Source organism: Onychomys torridus, chromosome 9 (assembly GCF_903995425.1).
Source record: "Onychomys torridus chromosome 9, mOncTor1.1, whole genome shotgun sequence".
NCBI lineage: Eukaryota > Metazoa > Chordata > Mammalia > Rodentia > Cricetidae > Onychomys > Onychomys torridus.
In genome coordinates this window covers 25,989,802-26,017,552 of record NC_050451.1, presented here as the reverse complement: position 1 = coordinate 26,017,552, position 27,751 = coordinate 25,989,802, and the positions used below count along the sequence as shown (strand labels likewise).

The 27,751-nt window shown below is 39.9% G+C and overlaps 1 long non-coding RNA gene across 1 annotated transcript; it reads right to left on the bottom strand.

Annotated features, from left to right (window-relative positions):
- On the bottom strand, positions 1 to 26,777 carry LOC118591627. The gene is made up of 2 exons (XR_004945948.1): positions 26,683 to 26,777; positions 1 to 310 (listed from the first exon to the last, which is right to left on the bottom strand). It is a non-coding gene; the product is annotated as an uncharacterized LOC118591627 (long non-coding RNA).
- Between the last annotated feature and the right edge of the window lie 974 nt (positions 26,778 to 27,751).

The window sequence follows — 27,751 nt, the reverse complement described above, 5'->3', positions numbered from 1 at the left end:
TAAATATTTTAGCTATCACTTTATTTTCATCCAGGCTAAGGGACAGTTTTGGAAAAGGGCCTATTCTAAGTATATAACTGAGAAACTGTGGCAGACAGTCTATGCTACTGTTTGTGAAGTTAGCCTGTCAGTCACTGTGATTGAAACATAACCTTAGTGGCTTCCACAAGTGCAATAAAATGCTTTGCAAAAAGCTGCAGAATTGTGGGATATAATAAAGTATGCTCAGCTTCATTTCCAATGCTGCAGAGTCCAGAAGAACGAGGACCATTTCCGTATGCCTTAGGATTTGTTTGAGTTACTTTCATGCCTGGAAACGACAGAACATAAAAACAGACATTTAGTTAGAACCAGTAGCATTTGTTTTGAGGCACAGCAATAAACAAAATATGTTTGTTTACTGTTAATCTGTTAGATTGCCATTAACATTTTATGGGAGATGATATTGATGTATTGGTGAGCTGTGTGAAATAAATGATTTTAGACCTTTTGATGGCTACACTAATTCTCTGAGTCCATGCATTTTGTTTGCCTTTTGCCCATCACTAAAGGTCAGCTGAATGGACTCTTAAGTTTCCACATTACCAATTCAAAGCTTATATACAGAGAAAACCAATTCAGACTTGTATGTACTACATGAGAAGGGCATGCCAAACATTACTATTGTCTAAACTGTCTGCTAAGCTTTAAAACACAGACTTCTGGACTCTGTCCCCTGTATTTGGAGTCATCAGATCTATAGGATGATCTAAGCCAAGAATCTGTTTCAAAACAAGCTTTCCAGGGGAATGTGAAGAGTCTGGCATCCAGATTTGGGGAACAGTTAAAGCACTGTGTAGTTGGCAGAGATAGTTTTACACAATGGCCAAGGTAACTTAAGGATATGTGTTGGCGGGTGGTGGAGGCACACACTGTTAATCCCACCACTCGGGAGGCAGAGCCAGGTGGATCTCTGTGAGTTTGAGGCCAGCCTGGTCTACAGAGCGAGATCCAGGAAAGGCATCAAAACTACACAGAGAAACCCTGTCTCGAAAAACCAAAAAAAAAAAAAAAAAAAAAAAGATATGTGTCAGGCCTGAAATGATTCTACTAACAAGGTTGAATAACTTCCCCCTGCTGTGCTGCTGTCCTGTTTTATCTAGCAAGAAAATAAGAAATCTCTCGGTGGTATAGCAAGCTAGTTTAGATCTAAACCCAGGTGCTCAGTCCCTGCCTTCTTCGATGCAGCTATAAGCCCTCTCACTTCAATTCTTGGCCTTGGTAAATGGGTGTGACTAGCAACTGGGATGGCAGGGCATGGTAGCTGGGAGCAGAGCAACCGCCGGAATGAAAGCAAAGTAGGAGTGGGAAGGAAGAATGAGTTTATTTCTTAAAATTTGGGGAAGACTAGGGGGAAAGATGCTAGAATTGGGTAGTCACCGTGGATGTGATAAACGAAGAGATTTTGAGAAATGCTGTCATGAATCACAGACTTCTCAAGAGTTTTCTTTTTCAAAAATCTTGTTTTTATTTACATATAAGTACATGCTTGTGCAAATGTGCATTGCATGTGTATGCAGCTGCCTGAGGAAGCCAGAAGAGGAGGTTGGATCCTGTGGAACTGGAGTTATAGGCAATTATGAGTAGCCTATGTGGGTGCTGGGAACTGAACTGATGCCCTCTGGAGGAGCAGCTAGTGCTCATACCTTCTGAGCCATAACTACAGGCTCTCCCTCAGTGTTTCCACGAGATTCCAGATGAGAATTAAGCTGTCTTTCATGTCTGGTTTGCCATTTGTGGATTTTAGTGCGGCACAAAGATACATACACAGGACACTGGGTGTGAAGGGCTAGTTCCATGTTGGTTTCAAGAGTTCCGTTTAAGACTGTCTTGGCTTTAGAACCATTCAAACCCACCTTGGTGAGAATGCAAATATTGGTCATTGGCATATAGAGGAGAAGGTTTGTAAGTCAGGAAATCCATTCTCTGCAAGTTGATAAATGAAGTCAGAGAGCACAGGGTACAGCAGCTCTGTGTAATGATATGTAGGCCTTTTGGGATCAATATACAGAGGCAGTCTCTTCTAACCTGGATCACTCTGCACTTTCCTCTGATCAGGGCTGTGTACCATAAAGAAGGTGGGAAAGTTGGGGATTTGAACTCTCCCATTTACCCTCCAGAGAAGGGCTCCATCTTATTCTCACATGACCCTGGGCAGTTTATGGGTGTCCCTAGCACTGCTTGTCTTATCTGGAGATGCGGGTCATCTTCAGAGGCACCTGTGAAGGTCTGAGAATGGATGTGCCTTCTCTTTTCTTCTGCCCTGCCTGTCGAGGGGAGATGTATGTCCTAGAAGTTTCTATCAGTTTTATTTTTAACATTGTGACCCATGTTACTGCCACCACCCCCATCTCAGTCCCACTCTGTGTTCTCTGAGTCTCCTATACCCTCTCTACACAGGAGGCCCCGCCAGATCACTACCACTGCGTCTATAACTCATCTTTCACACAACTTTAGCTTCCACATATCCTTCTGGCTTCTCGATGCTGTGTCTATGGTAGCTTCATTTCCATAGCTGGTCTAGAGCCTCGTGGGAATCAGCATCTACATGTCATACCCCAAACACTGGGGGTAGGCTTGTAGAGCTTGAGGAGAGATGTGTGTTTGTGGCGGGGCCTGAGGTGAGGTGAGCACACTGAGTAGGGCTGTAGGGTCTACATAAAGCGCCCACAAATGTGCCTAGAGTACTGCAATGCTCCCCTCTGTGGGTCTCCCTCTCTTGCTATGTTAGCACTGTTTCTGCCATCTTTGTAACTAGTAAAGACTCAGCACTCAGCTCAGCAGTGAAAGCTGTGCAGAGTACAGGTGGTGGCATGCCCATCTCCCCATTTCTAATGGACCTAAAACAGTGTGTACATTCTCAGATCTCCTGTTTCCTTCTGTCACCTCCACCACTGACGGTAGAGTCTTACATTTTACCCATGATGTCAATCAAGGGATTTGCTGATAAGTAAACAAGACATGCTTCTAGCCCACTTGTAAAAATGCTTTAGGCAGAGTGATGCTAGGACTCTGATCACAAGGAGTCAGATGAGCAGACTATATCCATGGGCTTTTGCAGGCAAAAAGCTCAGGGGACATGCGTGCCCCAATTTTCAACTATGTCTAAGTTCTTAGTAGAAACACTGGCAGGTTTTCTGTCCCCCTTCCTCAAGAATAAGCTTGATAAATGACAGGGGGAGATGGCATTATATTGCCAGGGACACATTCTTCAGTCATGAAAGGCAACAGGAGGAATTTCCCATTGTTCTCATAGTATAAGAGATACTTGGGGAAGAAAGCTTTGGATTTGGAAAGGAAATTCAAATGTGTTATGGAAGGCCATCATCAAAGTTTTCGAGAAAGACTATAGAAACCTTTACATACATTTCCCTGTGAAACCCACAGGAAAGTCTTTGAAATTCCCCTGTGCTCTGCTGTGTGATTTATGGATACAGTAAAATCATGGGTGCCAATGGGCTGTTCCTCTGGGAGTCTGAACTGAACCCTGATGACTTCCTGAATGCGCAACTGTCATCATGTTGGCCAGTTTTCCATTACTGTAATGGATTCATAAGACAAAAAAATGTATGAAGTTGAAAGGTTTATTTGGGCTTGAAGTTTTGGAGAGTTTGTCTGTTGCTTTGACCCATGGCAGTAAGACTATGTGGTGAGTTGGAAGCAAAAAGGAGAAAAAAGACCAGAGTCTCTAGTAAGCTCAAAGACTATTCAGAATCCTCACCAGGTTCCATCACTTCCATATGATGCCAGTTTTGGGGACCAAGCTTCCAGCCCCTGGGCCTTTAGGGGACATTGTAGATTGTAATGATACATTCATCAAGCTCCAGGAAACCTTTCTCCATGCCCCCTGAGTGCATTGAAGGCAACACCTTTGTGTCCGGTGTATCAATGAAGAAGCTAGTCTCCTCTATTCCAACCCCGCATGCTCTGCCCAGCAAAAGTCCTCTTCTACACTGAAGCCAAAATGACAAACTGCTGTCTCTCCTGTAGGTGAACCTTGATGGGAGTTGCCCACAGGTGTATAAGGGGAAGGCTTGGACTACAGATCCCAACTGTCCTTCCTCCTCTTTATAGTAACTGTTCCACACTTGGTTGCATATTGGAATTACCTAGGGAGATGGAAACATGCCTGTGCTGTGCCCTTTCTGACTGATATAGAGTGTGCAAAAACTGTGGAAGGGAATCAATAGACTTGATTGTGACAAGGTCCTCACCTATCTCCATTCCTCACTGGTGCTTGCATTACAAAACGAGTTCATACTGCTGAAGACAGGGTTTAGCAAGAGTATTTGTTTTCCTCACTCACATGACTGAGGCCATTGCTATCTTTGCATATAGTGATTTTTGCCCAATGAGGATTAATGACATGGTCTGTTTGGCTTTCTTACCAAGGCTGAGACAAAAATGGTTTGTTATCATCTCTCTCTCTCTCTCTCTCTCTCTCTCTCTCTCTCTCTCTCTCTCTCTCTGTGTGTGTGTGTGTGTGTGTGTGTGTGTGTGTGTGTGTACACAAAGAACAGAGGTCAATGCCAGGATTTCCCTCAATCACTTCCCTTCAACTGTATTTTTGAGGCAGTATCACACACTGAAACTGGATCTCAGCAATTATCTTAATTCTGACTATCCAGTGAGCCATCTCTGCCCCTTTGCTGAGATTGCAGCGCATGTCACTGCACCCAGATTTCTATATGAGTAATAGGGATCCAAACTCAGGCCTTCATGCTTACATGGAAAGTACTGAATGAGCCATCTCCTCAGGCCCAGAAATAATTTTAAGATTAGGGTACCACATTTACCAATAACAGAGCTCTGAGAGGCGCACATAAAAATCTCTTTAACAAGCCTCTTCTTCTAAAATCTTAGTTTTTAGCAGGCTAGTGAGGTAAGCGGAGCAGCTAGAAAGACATTCTGCTCACATCAAAACAAGGTGAGCAATTTTCTAAGGGCAGGCCCCCTGACATCTCTTCTTCAGCTTTTTCTTAATAAACTGGCCTTTAAAAAATGTAGCCCCAAAGTCATTGGTAGCAATGCATTAAAGTAGGTGGGTAAAGGAAATGCTGATGGAGAGATGCCAAGGATCAGAGATCTGCTCTGATTAGTATTCCCGAAACAGTACAATTACACTTCCATCGAGATATAGGAAAGGGTTACCCCAGGTTCACTGTTAGAAACTCAGCAGCATGAGGATTAAATCCAGAGAGCAGGTCAACTTCCACACATGCTGTCAGACTCCAAATTACTCCTCTGTAGCATGTTTCACATGCTGATTAATAACACCACTTCCTGAGATGATGAAGCGCTAATTAACTTCCTATTCAATAGGGTCCATTTCCCAGTCTGCAGGGTCATAAAAAACAGAATCCTGCTCCGGACACTGCAGGGCTAAGCCTCTCAGGAAGCAGGGTGAAGACAATTGTTCTCCAGCAAGGTTCACCCACCCCTGCTTAGACAGTGACCATGGACTTTAAGAATCAAACTCTAAGAATTGTAAATGCACAAGAAAAAAGACCTGCAAGCCTGGAGCTCTGAGTTATATATGCTGGCATCCCTAGGGTTGTCTCCCCTGCAAATGTAATGGCATCTTCTTTGAGTGTGGTGGTGGGCTTAGGAAGCAGAACAGGTTGGGAAATTCCCAGCACAGCTTGAGCACTTCCTGTTACTACTAGACAGGCACCCAAGCTCTGTCTGCTGCTGACTATTTCTACCCCTTTTTCTGTCCCCATGTCTGCAGCATGCCCAGCAGGGACTCTCCCTAAAAGACCCCATCCTTTCCTTGGGACTTAGGAAGAATATATACTTTGTCTCCAAATCTTCTGCTGATATCACACTTCTCTGCAACCTGGTCAAAATGAAAGAAGGATTACTTTCTACTCACTTGTATCTTGCAGGAGATAAACTAATTTTGAGAAATTCCCTATGATGGGAAACACTTTCAGGCTCTGCAATGGGCAAAAAGGAGCTAAAAGGCACACATGCTTTATCATTTACTTTTTTTGATAGCTTCTTCTGGTGTTGCTTTTGGGGGTGACCTTCTTCCAGCACATTCTTTAGCTCTAACTCATGTTCTTCTGTTAAAGTTTAGAGCCAAGCATGGAGCAGGCTACCTTTGATAATTAATGGCTCTGAAAGTTTGTTGAGCATGTCATTTAATTAATGGTACTTGTGTCTGGAGTGTATTCAACTCTGGAGCTGAATAAAAGGCACCCACTCAAGAATCATCACACAGTTTATAAGGTTTCAGCACTTTTTAATTGATTAATGGGTGTGGTTCCCCACCCTCTTTTCTTCACTATTCAAAAGAGCTAGTGTAGGTGAAATTGTGTTCTTTTTCCTTGTGAGTCCAGATTTTAACACAAATAAATCCCCTGACTAATAGATTAAAGCCTATTACCATAATCAAGACAGCCAACAAAAATCAAAAGATAACTTTAAATTGTTGATGTTGAGCAGGTGGTGGGTTAAGTTCTGATCTATCTCAATCACTCACAAGTGGGCCAGCCTAAGTTATAATTAAATCCATCCTGGAACCAAAACCCAAACAGGTGAGGGGCATAGAGAGATTACTCAGTTAGGAGTGCTTGTGTCCCTTGCCACATCAAGGCCTCCTGTTGCCTTTCATGACTGAAGAATGTGTCCCTGGCAATATAATGCCATCTCCCCCTGTCATTTATTTGTTCTCACCATCCACGCTGGGCAGCTCACAACCTCCAGATCCAGGGCATCCAACAACTTCTGGCCTCTGAGGTCACATCCCCACAGTTAATCATTGTTTAATGAAAATGTTTATTTTTTACAAAAGACAAAGGGTATAAAACTGGAATAAAACATGAGTGAACATGAGCAGAGACTTTTTCACACCACCTGCATTTCCTGAAACTCTAGTCTCTGAACTCTAGACCAAATCTGTAACACTTACAAAGTTTCTTCCTCTGCAAGACAACAATCAAAATACACCCATCTTTAAACTTCTCAGTAGGGCATTAAGGCTGGTGGTTGCTGTGGATATTGCTCTGTATAAATAAAATGCTGTTTGGCCAGTGGCCAGGCAGGAAGTATAGATGGGAAAAGAGAGAAGAGAATTGTGGGAAGCGAGAGGCAGAGGAGAGACTGCGAGCCACTGCCAGGACAAGCAACATGTAAAGACACTGGTAAGCCACAAGCCACGTGGCAAAGTATATATTAATAGAAATGGGTGAATTTAAGATAGAAGAAGTAGATAACAAGAAGCCTGCCACGGCCATACAGTTTGTAAGCAATATAAGTTTCTGTGTGTTTACTTGGTTGGGTCTAAGCATCTATGGGCCTGACGGGTGAGAGAGATTTGTCCTGACTGTGGGCCAGGCAGGAAAACTACAACTACAGGTGGTATTATTTCTAGAAAAGATAACTGCTTCATTTGGGAGACCTAAGGGCTATTTTCCCCCAGGACCTTATCACTACCTTGGGAATACAAAAGTTCAAGTAAATATGCCCTGCACCAATCTAGAATCCCATCTACAGGGAAAGAGACAAGGACCAGAGCCAACGCTGTCTTTTTTCCCTCCATGGGGTCCCCCTTCCCTATTCAAGGGAGGCTGTAGTTCAGGGATGCAGGGAATAGGACATTACCTTAAACTGGGCACTTGGGTAATATGTCTCTAAGTGGTTGATCTTTGCGTCCCTCTAGAATGGAGGAAAGAAGGGAGGGAGGCTGTTCTAGTAAAAAGGGTGACCGTGCGTCATGGTTGCCTGGAGTAGGTCAGTGCTTGATGTGATCCTGTACCAGCAAGAAACAGGAAGATCAGGAGAGACATTGTGGGGACTGCTGTGAGGCATAAAATGGAACCTTAAGCTCCATCGTCCAAGGCCTCATGTGATCTAGCCCTGACTGTATCTCCAGTGTGGTGGAAGATTATGACATTGCTTTCCATTTAAGGATAGTGATTTTAACTATATTTTCTGTTTTAATGTATTCTTTCTCTGGGGTGACCTTGGGTGAGCTAGAAAGTAGAGATATTTATTTTAACAGTCAGATTTAACAGCTTATACATGATAGTCTATATAAAGAAATGGTATTTTTAATTGCAGTATTCAGGAATCCAATCTTACTCAGAATGAGGGAGTTCTTAGATTTTTTTTTTTTCAGAAAATGCTTTTCTTTTGAATGCTTACACTATTTCAAACTTCCATTGAGTTAGAGAAGCTGAAGCTAACCATACATGAGCTCTTAAGAAATTCTGAATCAACAACAAATCTTTGAGGAGAGTTAAGCCAGTAAGACTGTCATGAAAATGTCAGGGACAAAGGCAGCTTTACACTGTAGGCATGGTCCTCAACAAAAAATGATAACTCCAAATTTTGCAGAACCCATAGAGGCATGAGCTAATATAGGGGGAAGAGTTTGGCCAGCTCCTTAGAGCTCTTCAGAGACAAGGCTGGTGCTTTCTAGAAAGCTCCCCTTACTGGGAGCTGTGACTCAGGCTCATTATTTCTAATTAAAAGATGAATTGAGCACCAGTACAAGCCTTGAGTTCTTCAAGGCAACACCACACCAGCAATTTGCAGTTTGAAATGCCAGAAACTCTAAACTTTACTTCATTGGAGCAAAATGCAGAGCTTTAGTAGAGGGAAATTGGTGAGAGCATCTAATTGTATTCAAAATCATTTTTGCCTGTCTTAATGGAATGAAAATGATCTACCAGCTCTTTTTTTTTTTTCAGTTCCCATCTACCAGCTCTTTTAGACATCCTTGAACTAAAGGTTTCTGGGGGCAAAAATAATCCTCAATTGAGCTCTTTTAATGCTTAATTATTACATGATCTATCACATAATGCACTGACACCCACTGTTGGAAAAAAGAAAACCTCTTAAATACCTACCAAAATTGATTGACTAATCCTAGATTATGAAGTGGCTCTGGAAGGGCATGTAATGGGAGTTGAGGGGGAGCAGAGAGAGGTAGAGAGACATGATTGATACAAAATGAACTGGTTTATGGAACAACAGAAGAAAGAAGTCAGTTGGATCGGAGTTGTGAACAGTGTACTGGTGAGTTACCCAGGGCCCATGTACACAGTTTCTTGTTCTTGTGTTCACCCTACTGCTTCTCCCTAACTCTGAGTTATTGCTGCTCTTATTGGGCAAGGAATAACTTGACCTACTGTGCCTAACACTATATTTGGCTTGAAATGAGTTATCAGAAAATAGTTTGTGATTGAGTTATGGAGCCTTCCATTTAAAATTATCCCTAGGGAAATAGCCATTTATGCCCTTGATATAGCAAAGAATCTTTTGATAATAAGCAACATATCCTAATGTCAGATTTCCCCCTGGATAAAAAGTGACACACCACCTTTTTAATAACACTAGACCTCCCCTCTTAGTTACTTGGCTCCTTTCATTGTGGAGGGTTCACCTGCCTTTGATTTCTCCCAATGATGAGGGGGATGAGAGCTTGAAGTTGTCAAGAACCTAGTTGGAGGTTTATGGTGCTGTGTTAATACATCCATGGAAGGGAAGGTCTCTAGTTGGCTTGGCTGGGGTCACATTCTAGAACTGTGTTTTTCATATGGAATTGGTAGTTCCAAAATCAAACTTCTCCTGTGTTCCATTCCATTCCTTTTCTCTGATTAAGTCTTTCAGTATTCTTCTACATGTTTTCACATCCAAGAAAAATAGAAGATTCTCCAAGACACTCTGTCTTACTGAAAGATCTTGAATGGAGCCCCTGGGAGTCCTCACTGACTTAAAAATGCAGTATCTAGTAGATTGTCATCAATGTTAACTAGACGTGGCATATTCCTGGTTATCTAATGAAGTGTTAGCTTTCAAGTTTGTTCCTGGGGACTTGAGGCAGCACTATATTCCAAACAAATGGCTATGATGGTTGGCTAAAGTGACATACAGGAAGCCTCCAGCATGAGAATCATCAAATGCTGGCTTCCTGAAGTTAGTGAAGAAGCAAAAAATATTATATTTTGCTCCTCTGCTCCACTGTATAAGTCTAGTCTTCAGTTAGCCAGAATTCTTTATGGACAAATGTTTCTCCAAAGACACAGAAATTTTGTTGTGAAGGCTAAACATGGACTCTGATGTTGGACAGCCTGAATCTCAAATTTCTGGAGTTCTTGAAGTCATATAGCTGCCTTCAGCTTCTATATCGGCATCTGAAAGCCTAGGAAGACTGGAGAGTCACTGAGGGATTTAAGATTAAGTCTACAAAGTGCTTAGAACAAGTTGTTAATAATAAGCTCTCTTTAAGTGAAATCATTAAGAATTATTACTACTACTAGTAAAGTGTCCTCTCTGTAGTGGTCTCCATTCTTTACTTTAAAAAATAATGATAGGTTCGGCCAGTGTAGCTTCTTAAAGTCAAGGAAGATGGTGGCCAGGTGGGGTGGTCAACTCTCTATGTATTAGCAGTGTATCTGCAAAGATGCCCTGCAAAAATTTTTCTCTTGTTTTGGCTTAAGCCATCATGCAACAATAGAGTACCTAGACAGCAATTACACCAAGTTCTTCCTTTCCTTTCCTGTTTATTATTATTGTTGTTGTTATTTTCCCACTTGTTCTATTGTTTTATTTCTTTTTCTTGAAATATAATACACACAGAGAGAAAAACTGCAGATGGCTTGTATCTGATTAACAGAATTAATACAAAACAAACTAAAATACCTATCTACCACCCACGGCAAGAAATAGAATATTGCCAGCCCCCACCCACCCCAGTCCACATTACCTCTTCCTCTTCCCACCTCATGCACAGGGCCTGACCTTTGTTCCATGCTTTCCTTTCTAATTTCCCCATCACAGTGAGTATCTGTAAGCACTAGAATATAAAGTTGCCTGGTTTCAGGTCGTAAAATGAAGGCAATCACAGGGTTTGTGTTTGCTTATGTGATTCTGTTGTTCCATATTCCTACAAACACTTGATACAGTCTGTCTGCAGAAACTTTGATGACAGCAGTAAGCATGTCTGGCATTGCATTCTGCTATAAGCTACATTTTGCTGCTAACAATGGACTATTTCATCATTCCTTATCGGGGGTGTGGAGGGTTCAAGTTCCTCCTTAAGTTTGATTTCTTGACCTTTTCTTGCTGAGATTAAAGATAATTTGGTACCTTGTTGCAATCTTTCCCTGTAGCACAATCATGAAGATAATCTCTATATGGTCTTCAAAATCTTTAGTGCTTTATATCACACATTCTGAATTAAAATTTACCTGGATCCAACCTTTATATACAATGTGAGGTAGAGCTTCATTTCAATAATTTTCTACCTGGATATGCAATTTTCCTAGAACCATTTGCTGAAAAGACTTTCCTTTTCCCCAGAGACATATGGTATCATTTCCTCATAAATCAAGGGTTCATCTCATCCAGCTTCCTATTTTATTCCATCAATCTACTTAGACTTGTGGTAACACCTTGCTTGCTTAAGTCTTGTGGCCTTGTAATAAATAAGTCTTGATATCTTGTAGAATAAGCCATGGAGTGTTTCTAACCTTTTTTCTTTTTTTTTTTTTTTTTTTTTTTTAGGCTTTCTGACTATATTTCTACAAAGAGTTCAGGATCAACTTGGTGCTTTTCAGCAAAACCAGATCATGGGAATTTTAGTTTGTATCTCACTGAACATAAAGGGCAATTGAAGAAAAGGAAGTTTTCACAAAACCAGTCATTAATCTCTCTGTTTAGTTAATTCATCTTTAATGCTTCTTAATATTTTATAGTTTTCTGTTTAGAAGATTGCACAACTGTATTCCTAAATACCTGATTTTTGATGTTAATATAAATGCTAAATTAAAATATTTTCCATTCTAATTGTGAGGTGAGAAATTGAAACCATGTATATTGTTTTTATTTTTACAGGTTCTTCTAAATCTATTGATCAGTTTTAATCAATTTTCCATATAGTATTGGGATTTTGTGAGTATATCATCATATTCCCCACAAATAATGACAGGTTTATTCATCTCTAATTCTTTCTCATTTATTATATGCTGGGAATTTGAGCACATTTTATAGTACAAATGTCAACAGGGATTATTTTGATGCCATTGACAATCCCAGACTGACAACCTTTCACCATTACTTATAAATTCCCTTTCAGCTTTCCCAGAACTTTGGTATCTATGTAGATGGTATTTTCATCTGTAATGTAATTCACATCCCCTGAGCTGATCCTCTTATTTTTTTTCTTGACTAATCTGAGGGAAGACATTATTTGATAGTCTACCAAAATGCAGAAGTCATACTGATCAATATTTATTATCCTTTCCTAACTGTATGAACACATAACCTATGTGGGTCTGTCTTCCATCTGTCTGGCATCACTTAGGGCTTTATCTCCTCCCATTAGTCTGTACATTTTATTTTTGTACTGCTCCTTTTTGGTTCGTTTGTGGGGCAACTCATACAGTAATTGGGCAGCAAAATATTTTTTCTTTCATTTCCATTCCTGCTCTGGCAGAATATTTGTATCTACTAATTTTTATAGTTTTGTTGTTGTTGCTGCCTTTGAAGATACACACTTCTTGAATCTAAAAGCTTTCTTACACTTTTGCTGCAAATTTTATTATGATATGTCTTCATATGGATTCCTCTCATTCCCTACTATGGCTTAGAAATGTTCTTGAATTTTTGAAATTCACATATAGACATATACAGAGAGAGAGAGAGAGAGAGAGACAGACAGACAGACAGACACAGACACAGACACAGACACAGACAGAGACAGACTGACTCATTCATCTTAGGCTAGCTTGAAAGAGATAACCATGGACTTCTGGTCCTCTTGCCTCTACCTCCTGAGTATTAGATTTACAGGAGTGTACCACCATATCTGATTTTATATGGTGCTAGGATCAAAGCCAGCACTGTATGCATGCTAGACAAGCACTTTAACCGATTGAGCTACAACCCTAGTACTCACTCTTTTGAAACAGGATCTCCCTATGTTTCACAGATGATCTGGAACACCTATAGTCAAGTTGTTCTCCTATCCAAGTATCCCTAGTGCTTAGATTACTGGCATGAACCAGAATACTCAGCCTTTGCCTTATAGTTTGAAAATTTTCTCAGGCATTATCTCTTAAAATATGCTTTCCACTAAAACTCTGGATTTGTAAAAAAATATAGATTTGACTTTTTCATTCTATTTTCTCTTATTTGTCTCTCTACCTCATTGTGGTTTGTACTGTTCCCTTCACATGGCCCATGGTTGAGTTCACTAACAATCATGTTTATGAAAATGTGCTACTAAATCTATTCATTATGCTTTTGCATTTGTTCAATTTATATTGATTCTATTTTGTACTTTTTCATATCATATAAGAATTTTTGGGCTTACACAGGGACACATGCTCAGCCTGGAAGGAGGGGACTGGAACTGCCTGTACTGAATCCACCAGGTTTAAATGAGTCCCCAGGGGTGTCTTGGTCCTGGAGGACATGGGAATGGAGGGGAGGCCCTGGGGGGAAAGTAGGGGTGGGGGCGGGAGGGGGGAGGACAGGGGAACCCATGGCTGATGTATAAAATTAAAACACATAATAATAAAAAAAAGGAAAAAAAAGAATTTTTATGGGTGTTTAGTGAAATGTTATTTGATAAAAATACTCTATTGCTTAAGAAAAATGTAGCTTGAGTCACCATTTTGCCTTTCATAAAGAACTTTCATTTTCATTATCTTTTTCTACTTAATTTGATTTTATTAAAACTTGAATAATTTAACTCACAGATGAAAGTATCATATAGTTGGTTTTAAAGAAGCTACTTGTAGCACTTTGGATGAGAAATGTCCTCCAGAGGCTATTGTATTTGAAGGCTTGCTCCCAGGTGGTACAGTAAACCTAAAGGAAGGTTATGGAGCCTACTGCAATAAATCATTAGGGGTTATAGCCTTGCCCCACTTCCTGGTATCTTTTGCTATTTCCTATGTATAAATAAAAACTCCATCAGTTAGCTTCCTGCCACTGCCTCCTACTGACATGCATTCCATGACATGATGGACTTTATCCCTCTGGAATCATTAGTCAAAATAGACCTCTTCTTGCCTACATTGAGGGGTACTTTATCACAGCAACAGCACATCATTACTCCACTCAAAACATGCACCCTGTCCAGAATTCTATAAATCCCAATAAGCATCTATACAGTTAGAATGCCATTCTGAAACCATGGGGCTTCAATATCAATCACATTTATTAATTAATTAATTTGTTTGTTTGTTTGTTTATATTGTACTTTCTTTTTCAACCATGGGGCTTCAATACCAATCACATTTTATTTATTTATTTGTTTATTTAATACTTTCTACTTCAATACCCAGAAAGTTAAATTCACTTATCCAACCATGAAAAAAATCTATGAAAAATTTGAAACTAGAAAAAAAACTTTGTAACATCTGTGATTTTTAAAATAGATTCCAGCTTTCTGCTAAATTAAACAAAATTAAATTAAAACATTCTACATTTTCTATCCATAAACAACGTAAACAGTTGCTTTAACATCTGTGTCTGATAATTCCAATTTTTATATAAACTATGATTGGTCACTTATTTGTAACAAAATACCATAATACCACAGAGCAGGAGGCTCAGCAATGACAGTCCATTTCCCACAGTTCTGGAGGACAAGCAGTCCAGCAGTGAGGCCACCTGTTCTGGAGCTGCTTCTCCTGTCCTGAAGTCAGCCTCTTCATGCTATCTTCTCAAGTGAGCACAGAGAGACAAGCCAAAAGTCACAATGTAAGGCTATTAAATCCATCATGGAGGCCACATACTCAGGATGCCATCCTCACTTAATTTCCCACCAAAGAACTACCATCTAATACCATCACACAGTAATTGGGATCTTAGTATATGAATTCAGATGCAGAGGATTCCTGGCATTTTTTTTTTTGGTGTGTTTATGCATGAGTACACAAATGTACATGCTAGGTATTCTTTTGGCAACAAACTGTAAAAATAATTTAAGATAATGTGCTGGTGTTATAGTCTTTCAGAAAGATATATATATATGCCAATAAATTAAAGGACTAGGAATTTGAGATGACTTGAATTTAATTTTTAGGACAGAGACTTTCTCATATGTACTGATGATTAGGCCAAATTAGTATAAGGAATGGTTTACCATCTGGCTCACTCTTACTCTGGGAATTAATACTGCTGGATGTCTAGCATCCTATTCACCTGTAGAGGTTTAGTAAGCACTCAGTCATGCACAACCTCTAAATCTAATCTTCTCTCCAAGAGCCATGTATACCTTCAGTGGGAAAGCAACCCATGTGCTGGGCTCACCTCCATGGATTCCCACGTCCTCTTGGTTATGCAAAAATTTGCTATGTTAGTACCTCTACTATGTCTAGATATTCTGTATAGTTTTTTAGGTTGAATATAGTAGGAGGTTTGAATTAGTAACAGAAGCACAAGTTTGTTATTTTTCTTTTCCTGGTTGGTAGTCTGAAGACTTCTCCCTTCTGTATTTTTAGTATATAATAACTATTTACACCAATTTTTTATGACCAACCCCACCAACAATTTGTCATCTTCAAAATATTAAATAACATGAAAAACAATAACCTACAACAGTGGCATAATAGTTTCATGTCTCATTCTTTTCTTCTCTTCTAATAGTCCTAGGGAGTGTGCGTTGTGCTTTCTCTATCAGTGTATTTCACAGATGGGCAAACTGAAGAATGAAAGAGTTATCTTTCCAGAGAATACATTTAGTGTTAATGTTTTGCTGAAAGTAAAACCTCAAACTGCAGACAACTTGGGTATGACCCTACAGACCATAGACTTTCATCTTAGAGTGCCTGGGATGTTTTTGTTCACTTATGATGAAAACAAGAGCATGGTCTCAGAAAGGGCCAGGGCCAGGCTAGGATGTATTTTTAAAACTATGATGTTCATGTGTCAGCCATTTTGTTTCAAAGTATCTTCTAGAATGTTCCCTGTAGAGCACAAGACCAACACATTTGCCCTAGAAGAGGAATTAACTGTCATTAGGCCTCTTTACTCTTCTTTCTAAAATGCTTGCATGAGGTTTCTGTAGGAGCCTCAAGGTTTGCTCTATGATAACTGTAGTGTGGGACCAAAAGAGCCAGGTCAGGAGCAAAGAAGGAGGGGGAAGCAGAGATTTGTCTCCTTAGGTGTTAGATTACATGAAAATGTGGGTCCATTCCTCTCACTGTCATTGTATCACTACTGCTCTTCTTAGGAAAAACATTCTGCCTCAATTTCCTCAGGGCAAAAGCATTTGGAGGGAGAAAAGAGAACACAACACGTATATTTGGGCTTAGGTTTAAATTTCCTAGTTATACTGATGAACCTATTGAACCATTTCTTTTTTCCATAGTTATGGTCAGAGGACAATTTCATATGTACGATACTCACAGTTTGCAATACCCACTATTCATGAACTGAATATGTTGAGCTATATTTTGCCTCATTGGAGAAGAGTTAAAACCAGGAGGCACTACTTTTCCTGGTGAATCCAGCTTGGACAATCCAGGCTGAACAGCTATGTGATGACTTGAGTAATGTTCATGCATGCCCAAATGATGCAGAAATTAATATGGAAGAGGTAGCTGAGGTACACTGTAGGCACTGGAACAGATAAAGTGAAAAAATTAGCTATTATTATGTGATGAGGTCAAGGATTATTAATGTGAATTTTCATTGTTTTTCCTCATATTAACCTCCCATGATCTCCAGAAGTCTCTTTATTTTGCTAGAAAGGACAGAGGTAGGGAAAGACAAAACTCACACATTGTTAGGAGAGAACTGTCAAAGGAGAGAGAAATTAGAAGAGAAAGGAAAACCTAGTGACTGAACGGTTTTCTTTGAGGAGGTTTGGTAACATAGCAGAGTATGCTGATTAATGCACAGCCATCCATTCTGGAGATAGGGATATATGTTTTACTATATTTCCATTTTACTAGATGCAAGTAAAAAGTCTGAAACTCTATTTTTTAAAATTTTGATGTGTGTGTGTGTGTGTGTGTGTGTGTGCATGTCTGCCCATGGAGACCAGAAGCAGGTGTTGGATACCCTAGAGCTGGAGTTATAAGTGTTTGTGAGCTGCTGGGAGCCCGACTCAGATTCTCTGGAAAAGCAGCAAGCCATTTTTCCAACCTAAAACTTAACAGCTATTTTTTGATACTAGATCCTATTTTCCTGAAAATAATTTTCTGTTGATTGCAAGTGCTGTTGCAAAACTCACAAAGATAAAAAAGAACCTGTGACACTAGCCATTTCTATTATGGGTGGAGATACAGCCTCTTAGAAAAGTCAGCCACTTACCCCACCCCTCGCCCTACCCTTCAACCCATTCACCCCCTTTATACCCCCAATTTGTAGCCATTAGTAGCCTATAGAAATATTTTTACTAAACTATTTGGTCCAAGTAGGATCTAAGCAAAATAATAAACAAAATGAAAGCCTGTTTTGAATATGGTATAGATGGTCATGCAGATGCATATAACAACTTAAAAGAGTGACTATCCTGGTATTTTGCTTAAGTCATTTAGTGGGACATTGTATTGGATTACTCTTGATGATTCTATGTTTTATCTTTCTCAAGCTCCAGGGACTTGGTCTATTTTCATGACCTTGCAATTGAAAGCACATTCTAGAAATGTAACACAAAGAAAAGGGAGAAGAGGGCTGGCTGCATGATCCAATAGAAGCAAGGACTATGAAGAAATAGTAAAAATTCTCTTTTCTTGCTTCTTTTAAATTACCGACTGTGTCTTTTTCTGACAAGGTGAAGGTAAATAGACACAAATATGGTCATATTCAAATATTTACTCTTAAGAGAGGCATTGTCTGTTGGGAATATTGTTTTGAGGTATGTTACTTTTTTAATGTTGCATTTGTTTAACTCTGTGAAGCTGTGCTACTGTGCCTGTCTAGAATACTTGATGGTCTAATAAAGAGCTGAATGACCAATAGTCATTCATAGGCAGGAGAAAGGATGGGTAGAGCTGGCAGACAGGAAGAATTAATAGAAGGAGAAATCTGGGAGAGGAGAGATCTAGGAGCAAGAGAAGGAGGAAGATATCATGGGCCAGCCATCCAGCTACACAACAAGCAAAGGTGTAAGAAAAAAAGGTATATAAAAATAGAGAAAGGTAAAAGCCCAGAGGCAAAAGACAGATAGGTTAATTTAGATTAAGAAAAGCTGGCAAGAAACAAGCCAAGCTAAGGTTGGGCATTCATAATTAAAGATAAGCCTCTAAAAAAAAAAGCCTCTGTGTGTGATTTTTTTGGGGAGCTAGGGGGCAGACTCCCAAAGAGACAAAAAGTAAGAAAACAGACAACATTTCAGTGCCCAACATGGGGCCATAGAAGCAGAAAAACAACATTTAGGCATGCCAATGTATGCCATAATCCCATGTAAAGCCTGAGAAAGCTGAAGAAAAAGGAAAGAAAAGAAGAAAAAAAGGAATATGGCTCCTTTAAGAGTTTCTGCCTCCTGGTGAGCCCTTGAGTAGCCAGCAGTTAAGTGGGAACAAAAAACTAAGTAAAATTGCCTGCCACCATGTAAGCATTGGCATTTTAGAGCTCTAAGAAGGTTGAATACAGCTCTTGCTCATGCACCACTGACTGGGCACAAGCCTTAGGCTCTCAGGATCTAAGAAGAAGGCTGAGCCAAGAAAGAGTCATGGAGGATTCAGGTGTAGGTTAGCAGTTTAAAGGTTTGCTCACATGGTTGAAAAGGCTAAAAGATATGCAGTAAAAGAGGTCCAGATGGAAAACTCTCTAAATAAGTTCCAGTGTGTTTTACAATGAGTGTAGGCTTAAAAGAAAGAAAAAGGGTATGGACAGTCATAGAAAAAAAGAAATAGTTTAAAAAAAATAATAGTCTTTTTGACACAATAAAAGTAATATAGAAGAAAAAGGCCATGTAAGCTGAGAAATACACAAGGAGTCTGCATCCTGTATGTTATTGTGTTTATTTTGAATTTTTTTGAGTGCTGACAAGGAAACAATAGCTGCTGAGAGACATGAGGTTGTGAACTGGACTAATTGAACCCATCTAGATACTTTAGGAATGTCTTAACTTTAAAAAAGAAGTAAAAAAAAAGTATTTGTCAAATGGAAATCAAAGATGCTTTAGAGTTCTGTTCCCACAGGAGATGAGAGGTTGTGGATTCCTTCAGGAATAATATGGATCAAGTTTGATCAGAGGAGACCTCCTAAATCTTGGCAGGTGCTATCTATCAACAAAGGTTACTTCTGGTCTTCCCAGGACTTGGTCATTATTCTCAAATTTTTCTCAGGGACCCCTAAAGATGCCTTTGCCCACTGCCAATAGGAAGCAGTTTAGAGAAAAACTATGCCCACATTCCCAAGAGTTGGAGACTGTCAGTGGTTTGGGGTTATTTTGTGAGTTATGGATGTTTGTTATCACTTAAGGGAATACAGAATATTGATACAAATTTAAAATTAATTTTGTTACACTGTATATATGTTTCTACACTTGTTTAGGGGATTTTTTGTATATTGATAAAAATTTAAGGTTATTTTTGTTACTGCATGTTGTATGTAATGTTTCTATTTTTTGTTTCAGGTATTGTGCCTATGCAGTTTATTTGGAAATGTAGGGCAAAGTTCTAGTTTTTGCAAGCTATTATTATAAACTATATAGGATAATCAGGAAACATAGGTTAAATATTTATAACAATTAAATTTGTATACATGTTAGGTATGCTTTTCAGATCATATAGAGATATATTTTAGATAGATAGATGGTTTTCAAACCTTTCAAAGACCTACAGAATATGGCACTAAAAATGGTTTGCTAACTTAGGGCTTTTCACAGTAATGAGACATATTTGCTCCTGGTAGAACCAATTTATTTCAGAGATAATGGGCATCAAAGTAAATCTTTATGGAGTTTGCTTTCAATGTGGCAAGGCTAGCCATTTGGGCAAGAAGTTGCTCTTGCCTGGAATGCTTGACAGTATGTTGTATAAACTGAACATGCAGGACCCACAAGACAGTGACCACTGAACTTTTCCAAAACAAGGTGAGATAGTACTTCAGGGTTCCTGCTTCACAGAAGAAACTGCCAAACATGCTGAAGGACACAAAGGAAAGTGAATGACAAACTTTGCCAATATAGGCGGGACAGTCTTTTGAATTTCCTGCTTCATTGAAAAGTCTGCCAGATACTGTGGGTCTGTAGGCTGAAGATGGGTGCCCTAACATTGCAGAGGAATTTTCAGTGACTGTCCAGGCAGTCAGATGTCTCTATTATTTCTAGAGATTTTGGAAGTTGTTTGCAATATACTTTTTGTTTACTTAAATAATATTATATCCTTTGGGGACCTTTGATGGAGTTGAAGACTAGATAGTTATAGTTGCAGTATTCCTTAGATAAGATAGAAAGCAAATTAGGTACAAAAATTTGATTTACTAAGATAGGATAGATTATAGAATATTTTCTTTAAATTTACCAGATACAGATGAATTTGAATTCAGTCCATTGGAAATGTAATCTTTAGTTGATAATTGTTCTTATTGTATAAAGACTCACTATGTTAAAGTTAAAACCTTTCATTTGTGTTTAGAAATAAAAGGGGGAATGTTGGGGAATATTATTTTAAGGTGTGTTACTTTTTTTTATGTTGCATTTGTTTAACTCTGTGAAGCTGTGTTACTGTGCCTGTCTAAAACACCTGATGATCTAATAAAGAGCTGAATGGCTAATAGTGAGGCAAGAGAAAGTATAGGTGGGGATGGCAGACAGAGAGAATATATAGAAGGAGAAATCTGGGAGAGGGAGATCTAGGAGCGAGAGAAGGAGGAGTACATCAGAAGTCAGCCACCCAGCTACACATCCAGCAATGGAATAAGAAAGAAAGGTTTACAAAAATAGAGAAAGGTAAACATCCAGAGGCAAAAGACATGTGGGTTAATTTAGATTAAGAAAAGCTGGCAAGAAGCAAGCAAAACTAAGGCCTCACATTCATAATTAAGAATAAGCCTCTGGGGGCTGGGGATTTAGCTCAGTGGTAGAGCGCTTGCCTAGCAAGCGCAAGGCCCTGGGTTCAGTCCTCAGCTCTGTGGAAAAAAAAAAAAAAAAGAATAAGCCTCCATATGTGATTTATTTGGGAAATGGGTGGCTGTGGTGGGTATTGTGTTCCCTGAAATATTGTGTGTTCCCCAAAATAAACATATCTGCGGTCAGAGAACAGACAGCCACTAGAACAGAGCCAGAAATGGTGGCTAGAAAATGGGAAGAGTAAGCCATAACAGAAGTTGGGTGGTGGTGGTACACACCTTTAATCCCAGCACTTGGAAGGCAGAGCTAGCCAGATCTCTGAGTTCAAGGCTACTTTAGAAACAGCTAAGCATGGTGACCCACGCCTTTAATCCCAGGGAGTGGGGGCAGAAAGAAAAAGGTATATAAGGTGTGAGGACCAGGAACTAAAGAGGAAAAAGCATGTAGTTAAGCTTTGGAGCAACACAGTTCAGCTGAGATTCATGTGGAGGAGGACTCAGAAGCTTCCAGCCTGAGGAAACAGGATCACCTGAGGAACTAGCAAGGTGAGATAGCTGTGGCTTGTTCTGCTTCTCTGATCTTCCCCAATAACTGGCCTCGGGTTTGAGTTTTATTAACAAAACTCTTTAAGATTCCTAACTACAGGTGGCAGGCCCCCAAACAGATAAAAAGTAAGAAAACAAACAATAACAATTGTCTCTTACTCACCATGCTAAAGGAAATCTGTGTTCATATCAATTGGGGGTGACTGAAGGAGGATGGGCAAACAATTTCATTACTGTTAGTGAGACCTCCTCTTCATGGGAATCCAGACTAAATCCCGCAAGCTGAAGTTCAAGGCTACCTCTTCCCCCAGAATCCTTTTATGAATCCCTTGAGTCTTTCTCACTGGAAGCTGTTTGTGCGAAGGGCAGACCCTCTCTGGGGCTGGTGGAGTAGGTTTTAAAGGGCATCTTTTGCAGACTAGAGCAAAGAACAAACAGGCAGACTTGTCCCATCTTGTCTGCCTTCGCCGTCCATGACAATCGGTGATTGTCCAGTGGTTGAAATTACAGTGGCTTTTAAAAAGCACTGGTGCCAAAATCTCCCTTGACAGTACATCTGTAAGTACTAATAATGTTGTTTTGGGCAAACTCAGTTGCTTTGAAATTGCACTGCACTCTTATAAGTAAATGAGACGCAACCAATTATCTATAAATAAAGACATACACAGAGAATAATGTAATGAATTACAAATTATCTTGCTGACACAACACAGTGCGGAAACCTGTCCTGCTTTGACTTCCCATTGAAATTGGGAGGTGATGTTTCTCTCAGTTCCAGTAGGGAGGAGGAGAAGGCAGCACCATCCATACTGGCATACATGTTGTTGAATTAAAATGAGAAAGGCAGCAAATCCAAGTGTTAAATATCTACAGAGAGAATCATCACACTCCAGAAAAGAGGCAAGCTTGGGATAAGAGATGCAGATTCACTGTCACACGACAAAGTCCATCCTGGAAATCAGTTCAGTATTCAGGGAGCCAATGCATACATTCATTCAGGTAGGGAGGAGTCCAGTCTCATCAGGGATCTGTCAGGCAGGCATTGAGACAGCTATAGCATCACCCAGCAACCACTGAACTCCTGACTCACTGGCACAGCAAAAGCTGTGTCTGCTTTTCATGATTGCCCAAGAAATTGTGACCTAGTTGTGTTCTGGTTGAACAAAGAGATAAAGAATGAGGCTAAATTACCATCTACCTGGCAGGAACACATGAGAGGACACTTAAAATTCCTCTATATGAGTAAGCTAATGTTGTTGCCTTGATGACTGCCAGAGCTTGAGCATGCATGTGTGGTTTTCGGAAAATTTAACTGTATGGTTCTAAATAGCTCTTGCCATGCTAAGAATTAAGTCTGAGTTTTTGCATAAAGAAAACATGGAGTGGGGTTTCTACTTTATAAGACAACAGGGAGGTTCATTTGTCCTATAGATATAGGGTGTCTTGGCTGGAGGTGTTTACATTCTCTGAAATTCTTTGAAGGCTAACATAGACTCTTAGCAAGTAGAATGGTCAAGAAATTCCTAGAAGCCAGTCTTCTAGGTGAAGCAACAATTTTGCATAGACTTAATCAGCCTGGGACACAGTAAGGTGTCTTGTATCCAGATGGCTAAGGAATGAATCTGGTTTTCTTTCATGGACTTTATCTTCTCCACATTCTGGGATGAGTAGGTGTAGAGTCAGCTTACTCTTGAATTCTGATTATCATTGTACATTTTTCCAAAGGTGGGAATCATATTAAATCTCTCAGAGATTATTTCAATATTTCTTTTTTTTTTAAGATTTGTTTATTTATTTATTATGTATACAGTGTTCTGCCTGCATGTGTCCCTGCAGGCCAGAAGAGGGCGCCAGATCTCATTACAGGTGGTTGTGAGCCACCATGTGGTTGATGGAAATTGAACTCAGGACCTCTGGAAGAACAGCCAGTGCTCTTAACCGCTGAGCCATCTCTCCAGCCCTGAATATTTCTAAATATATCAAGTAGGGAGTTGCAGGGTGTCAGTCTAGTGATGAAATTTAAGCCAAAGAGTAATTGGCCTCCCTTTATAGAAGATGGAATGGAGTTCAGTCCTGGTAGTTGTAGGTGAGCAACTACAGAGAGCTAGCATCTCTTAAGCTCTGCATCTCTTTTCTATTTATGCTTATACTCCTAATTCAAAACAGTGTTCTCTTTTATACTGAGGCCAAGATAAATGTACTGCAAAAAGTGAATCAAGGAAATAAAAGTAAGCGTACACAAAGATAAGAGAAATTGTGAGGAATTTATAGGGCAAGGGAGAGAGGAATGAGGTTAAATGAACACTGGACCCACCCAAGGTCATATTGGGCACATGGTCAGATGGCAGAGAAACAAGGAAGAAGGGACGCTTAGTAGGAATCAATACTTGAACCAGCCTGGAAGTGGAGAAAGTCAATTGTGAACCTGGGTTCCTTTTGGTAAAGATGGATGCTGGAGAATGAAGGAGTTCAGCAGTAGAGGACAAAGTCCTTTTTCCAAGGAAACCAGGGAGGACATTAAGGGAGTAAAAAGACTCCTTGAGGGGTGATGTTGGAGCTGGGGGAGGAAATATGAAGTGGCTAGAACGGTGAGCAGTGGAACAACTAAGCATGATACCAGTGGGTTGAACTGTGTTGGCATTGTGAATACTGTCACTCCTATACCACTGAGCACAGAAAGTCAACATGGCTCAGCTTGGGTTTTATAATAGGATTTTTTTATGCCTTCTCGGGAATGATTGATTATTGTCATCCCTCTCAGGTCCCCATCCTATCTCTGGCTTTGCCTCTTGGGAATTTCAAGATTTTGCAGAGTAGCAACAGAACAAGTCTTTCAAGTCATCCTGCCCAAGATGAATATGTTGCTGACAGTATTATCAGAAAAGTCTGGGGAAGCCAAGTTCATCTTCCTTTCACATATGCAAAAGATAGTTTTCTCAAGCCCAGGTAAATCTAAATGTTGCATTATTAGTCTAAATAACACTATATACAAATTCGATATAAAAATAGAATTTGAAAATAAAGAGGCTAGTGTCAAATAACTAAGGACACTAAGCTAAGGACCAGAAGTCTAGAGGGAAGTAAATTTAGTCCCTTTGTATTGCAGGTACTGGTGATGCTCTTGATAAATTTTAAGGACCCTCTATTTAATTCCTCCTTCATCACATCATTAGCAGTGGCTACTGTGTTTTCTCTAGTCATGGTCTCCACATCAGGATGCTGTGTAGGTCATTTATTTAGTCTGTAACCAGAGCCCATTAAAAAGGGATGCAAGTTTTAGTTTATGAAAACAGTGTTGAAGCATGGTGCCTAATGGTTTGTATGACTGCCTAGGACAGAGTCTTTCTGGCAATACTTGCTAGTTAAATGAATTTGTTTGGAAGACAGGTGAAGTCAGGACTCAGGGCAGAAGCATGTAAGAACTGAGTTAGAAATTAACATCTTAATGTATGCAGACGACCCATTTTGAGGTTGATCCTTACATTTCCACAAAGGCCTCCATAAAAGCATAGAGCTTTCTTACCTCTATACCTGAAAACACCCATTTTATAGGAAGCTCAGAAAAACAATTTCAGCCTAATAAATTATGCCTGAAGATGTGGTACCTTCAATTCAACAGGGCATTCCAAAGTGATACACTAGACTTCTGAAGAGGAATTGAATAGAAAACAGTGTTTAGTCATGCCCACAGGTTGGTGTTCATTATCAATCCTTTCTCTTCAGATAGAAGAGAAGGTGAACAGTGGAAAAGGTTAAAAATAAAATCTGACCGATAGCTTCTGCTACACTTCTCTGTACTCCTTCAGGCAAAGGAATACAGACTTGATAAATGTGTGATGGAACAATGTGAGCTTTGTGGTACTTGGCTGCAGTGGCCTGCTTGAAATGGGAGCCAGGGAGGCACAGGGAAGGCAGAAACCATTGGTAGGTTGGTACAAGGCTACCATAATGGCTGAGAGCAACATGGCCTACTGAGGACATCAAATATCCTTTGCTTCCTGACCATCCTGTCACTAGTCTTATAAAATTGCTTGCTCGCTTCTGCCTCTATGACACATCCAAAAATTACATAGAAAGAGAGGAGAAAGGGTAAAACTCTTCTAGGCGATCTTGATTGCTTCCTGAATTTCCTATTTTAATTCTTGAATAATCTTCCCTTGCATTCAATCTTGCTCATCAAACAAGCTTTCTCAAATTTCCTCTGTCCACAGCCCCTTTTAAGTATGTTGCTTCAGCTAATACCTTTCATTGTCCTATCTCTAAATTCTTTCTGTGACAGTGACAAACATTTGCAAACACTTGGAAGGAGGCCTCAGTGTGCTCTTTTTAGCCTGGGACTTCAAGCACTGGCAACAGGACACTAGAGGAGACAACACTCTGGGTCATTAAGTAATTAAATTATTTTAAAAGAAAGACAGGGGAGAGAAGGGCCAGTTAATGCACATGTCCTTGAGCTTCCTTTCATTTAATATCAAAGCAGTATACAGCAATTTTCTTTTAACCTGCAAGGGATTCTGTCCAAGATCTCCAATGTGTGCCCCAAACAAGGGACAGTACCCAGTATTCTATATACTTTATTCTATACATATGATAAAGGTTAATTTATGAAGTATAGTGAGAGATCAACAATAAAATAAACCAATTATAATAATGTATAGTAGTGAGAATTATGTGAGCAACTCCAAATGCCAGAGAGGTTGGTGGTACCCAGATGGCCCATAAAGGCTAACCATTCTGCTGCTGAGCTCATCAGAGCCAGGAGCCTCCCCAGCTGTCTGGCCTGCTTGCACATTCAGGAGTGCTCTCTTTATTAATAAATTACCTCTATGTCTACCAGTCACCATAGGCTCCTGGTCCAATTCTTTGTTTCAGGACACAAGATCCTGGAAATCTCAGGACTTTCTCTCCAGACTCTTGTCAGTGCCTACAGTGGCAACAGGTGGGTAGTTTACCACACACGGGTCAGGACTGTCTTCACACAGCTTCCATATCTTTTGTCTCCCCTGGGGAGACATTGGTGCTGTTACTTTTCCTTCCCAGCCATCATCTTTCTTTTTCTGAAGCTCATCAGGAAATCTGGGTGAAGGTGAAGTATTTGATGTTTACCTGAAAGTAAACACGCAGTGCCTCAGCTTCTGCAGCCATCTCCTCCTCAGATCTCCAGAAGGTTGGGGAGTCCTCTTCCTCTTTGTCATGTTTCTGGAGCTTTGGAGAAAGAAAACAGAACAGGCTCATTAAAGAATCCTTGAGATCTTCTTTAATAATGCTGGGGAAAGGGAAGAGACAGAGAGTGAAAATAATTTGCAAATTAGAGGCCTGTGGGTATATCTTAATTACATTAATTGCCCAATTTTGAAAATAAAGAGTTTCACATAAGAACTGACAATTTTTGCTTCTCTAGTAAAATAACAAGATTGGGCTGAACTGAGGTTGTTACTGCCTCATCTTGCCTGATGAGCCTGTGAGAGATTGAGACTGCAAGGCGGGAGGCTGCTGAGGGCATATCCACCGCTCCACACAGCCTCCATCATCCCTTCATTTCCTTTGTTCACCACCACCATTTAATTATTGCTTCCTTGACTGCAGTTGTCCATCGTCTCCAGCCATTTTCAGGCCTCCTTCTGGCTTGCAGTTTATCTATCACTCTCTCTGGCTTTAGCTGTCTTATTTGAGCTCCAAGTAGTTGTAAGCACCCTGAGAAGAAGACATTCTGAGGCGAGACACTGAAGACCCCTATCAGACTATTGAAAAAGTGGATTCAAAAAAAGTAAAATTTCCAAGCAGTCCTGTGCTGGGGAAGGGAAAGACTGAGGCTTTGTCAACCAGGAGAGGGACTAGCCAGATTTCTCAAATTCTGACCATTTTAATAGTTGTATGCTTCCTGGCTTTTCTTTCATGTTTTCTATAAAACTGCCACTCTGTCACAAAGGAAGTAGAGAGAAGCTGAATCTTTCTTTCTGGGTCTGCCTAAACTGTAAATGAATTCATTTTCTATTCTCAGTTTGTTTTCTAATTTTTTTGAGAAGTAACTGGTTTATGAATCTAAGAGTACCTGCAACAATAGAAACTATGAGAAAACAGCATAGAAAACTAACAACTTACTAAATTCAGTGTCTCCATAGACCATTCTCTCTCCATGTAAAACATATATATAATACATATTCACATATATTTA